At 47.7% G+C, this 3185-nt stretch overlaps 1 pseudogene; it reads right to left on the bottom strand.

The window, feature by feature from the left end:
* Nucleotides 1–410: 410 nt before the first annotated feature.
* Nucleotides 411–1114, bottom strand: LOC121104069 (annotated as a pseudogene).
* Nucleotides 1115–3185: the final 2071 nt, after the last annotated feature.

Here is a 3185-nt window from a genome sequence, read left to right as displayed (position 1 = left end):
GTTAGGCATCTGCCTTCAGCTCAGGTCATGATCTCAGTGTCCTAAGATTGAGCCCTGAGTTGGGCTTCCTGCTCAGCAGGGAGTCTGCTTCTCCCTCTGCCCCCCCCCAAATGCTCATGCTCTCTCTCTCTCTCAAATAAATAAATAATCTTAAAACAAAAACCAAAAAACCAAATTGCCAATCTATTCCGTTCCTGGTGACGGCTCTCTTCCTGGCTTGTAGATGGCCATCTTCTTACTGTGTTCTCACATGGCAAGGGGGGGGGGGGGGCAGGGGGGAGCAGAGAGAGCGAGAGAGAGTCTTGTCTCTTCTTATAAGGCCATAGCCCTATCAGGTCCAGGCTTTACCCTTATGACTTCATTTGACCTTAATGACCTCCATAAAGGCCCCATCTCCAAATACAGTCAGATTGATGGTTAAGACTTCGACATATGCATTTAGAGAACACATAATTCAGTCCATAGCAGTAGCACTAAACATTTGTAGGTCTTCTTCTTCAAAGACAAAAATTTCAGGAGATATCCTTAGAAGTCATCCAGCCCAGCATCCAAGCCCCTGTGCTTTCCAACCCAATGGCCTGTTCACATTCCTTAATAATCTTGTATCACTGTTGCAGAAGTTCTAAAGGGCTTTCAGTGCCCATTTGGCCACAATGGCCACCATGTCCACTGATGAGACCTCTAGTGATCAACTCTGAATCCCAAATTCTACCAAGGATCCAGGTCGAACTATGCATTGTTGCTGTCTTTAGATCAGAAGGTACAGACAAGACTCCTGTCTTAGTGTTTTCAAGAGCAGGGAGGGGCCACATGGCCAGGTTATGAGCCATGTGTAATTATTTGTTATCATAATCCTGAACTGTCATATCACCAGTTGGCTTCTTAGAGTCCACTATTATTTTATGGTTAGACAGGAGACTTCCTAGGGCCCTTATTACAGCTTTGAAGACTTGGAAGGCATAGCCTTTGTGAAATACGGCTGTGTTGATCAGGGACTTCACTGCTTTCCAGAACTTGGATTAATTTCCTATCACTGCAGTGTATTCAGTGCACAAACAAGGGTCGAAGAAAAGCTTCCTAGGACATTACTGACATTCAGACTTGAACCTCTCATACTCATACTTGAGGCCATGGGAGTGGGTTGAGATCATCATCAGTAGCCTTGTGGCTGAGGGTTTTGAGAACAACTGAACCCCTCTCCCTCTTCTGTTGACCTGGGAGCCCCCACACAGGAAAGGAGTGAGGGGAAGGTGCTGGGAGAGCCCATGTTGGGTCCCAGCCCAAAGGTGAGCCACAACATCCATGGATGCTGAGCTTAGCAAGCCTCAGTCCTGGGATGAATGATTGGGCTCTGTAACGTTATTGTAAAGAACAGGGGCCTCCCCTCTTTGACCATCATGCCCCCAAACTATTGCAAAGCCCTGCTCATTCCTCTTAAATAAACCCTCCTGTGAGGTGCCAGGAACTGAACTACAGTCCCTCTCTCCCAGACCCCTGTGTCTACGTGACCTAGCTTTGTTGGAGGATGCCTGGGGGTCAGGAGGGTTTATTATTACCTCTTGCAACAAGGAATCTGGAGGTAGGAGTCTTCAGGTTGTGTAGCAGCTCAGAGAAGTCATCAGCTCACATGTTCCTTCTGTCTCCAGGCTGTCAGCTTCAGTCAGATTTATCTCCCACCTGGTGGCAGAATGACCATAGTACGTCACTATCAAGGCAATGTAGTTGCCATAACAACAAAGAACAATTAAAGATATTCTCAAAAAGATAGTATTTCTCCTCTGTACATCATAATCCACTGAGGGTTGGTGGGAGAAAGTTAGGGAAGGGGCTCTTTCTGTCTGTCACTCAAGGGCCTGGGCTCCTTCTATCTTGTGGCTCTGCCTTCCTCTCAGTCCCCAGCATTGTCTCCAGCCAGGGAGAGATAATGAAAGATCAACAGTCATAATTGGAAGGTCTTGTATGCCAAGCATGGAAGTGGAGAACATTTATTGCTGTTGACAGTTAGCAACCTGGTCGGAGAAACTTCCTTTTCCAAAGGAGACTGGAAGATGCAGTAGGGTGTGTTACCTGGGCAGATGAAAACTTGGATGTTAGGGACCACTGAGGTCTTCCCCAGAGTTTCCAATTGCCGCATCCTCATACAACAGCGTTGAAGACCAGACAAGAAATGGGTTCTGCCAGCACAAAGGGAGCTCAGAATGGCTCTTGGGTAGTCTACCAACATGTGTCCATGACTTAGAACAGAGTGTCCCAGCCCACCTGAAAAGGGTGATGTCAGAAACAGAAGCTGGGGCTTGGCATGGGGTGAGCGACCCAGTCAAGAAGGCCAGGAATTTGACCTGGACCATTCTGTCTGTGTGCTTCATGGTCTTGCTCAAGCGTAGCTTTCTCTAGTATCCGTTCACCATGTTCCTAGCAATTCTGTCCATACATTACCTTTAGTGACTACTTAAAAGACTCCAATTTTAGAAATTGTGCTCAGAAGTAATGACCCCTTCTCAGCCAGTTCTTCCAGAAGCTCTGCTTTCCCCCCCTCACGCAACCACCGGCCACTTCTCAATCCTTCTATGGACTTTGACCAGATCAGGGATGAGGACCACGGTTGACCTTCTGATGAATTTGAAACCCCCGTGCATGTGAGAAGGGAGATTTATGCTTTCCCCACGAGTCCTGGGACCAAGGGAGTAATGACTATCTAGAGAGCTTCTATCTCCTGAGCTTCTCTTCTGTACCTGAAGAGTGGTTTTCCACCTTGGCCATACATCGGAATCACTCAAGGTGTTTTAAAATATTCTAATGTTCATGCTCCAATTAGAACCCCCAGAAGTAGGGTTCAGACATCAGTGCGTGTGGAGAAAATCCTCAATGATTGTGATGTGCTGAGAACCACTGTGCTAGACAATGTTCTCAAGTTTTAGACACACGGTCAATCCTCGCAACGGAAGGAAGGGACCAATATCCCCATTCACAGATGAATAAAGCGAGGCTCGGGAAGACTGAGCAATCAGCTAGGGGTCCTTTGGCTCAGAGGTAGCGAGGCTGAGATTCGAACCTGGGTCTGACTCCTGGGGCCCCACCCCCCACCTCATCAAAGGCTGCATCTATAGGAAACAGGTTGTTCTGTCTGACAGCTGGGGTGGGCTGCAGCCGGCTCCCAACACCCAAGATCACTCCCAAACAGTGTT

The sequence above is a fragment of the Ursus maritimus genome, unplaced genomic scaffold, assembly GCF_017311325.1.
Source record: "Ursus maritimus isolate PB19 unplaced genomic scaffold, ASM1731132v1 scaffold_2, whole genome shotgun sequence".
Classification (NCBI taxonomy): domain Eukaryota; kingdom Metazoa; phylum Chordata; class Mammalia; order Carnivora; family Ursidae; genus Ursus; species Ursus maritimus.
Note: the sequence above shows the minus strand (reverse complement) of the source record. Positions and strands in the feature narration are given on the sequence as shown.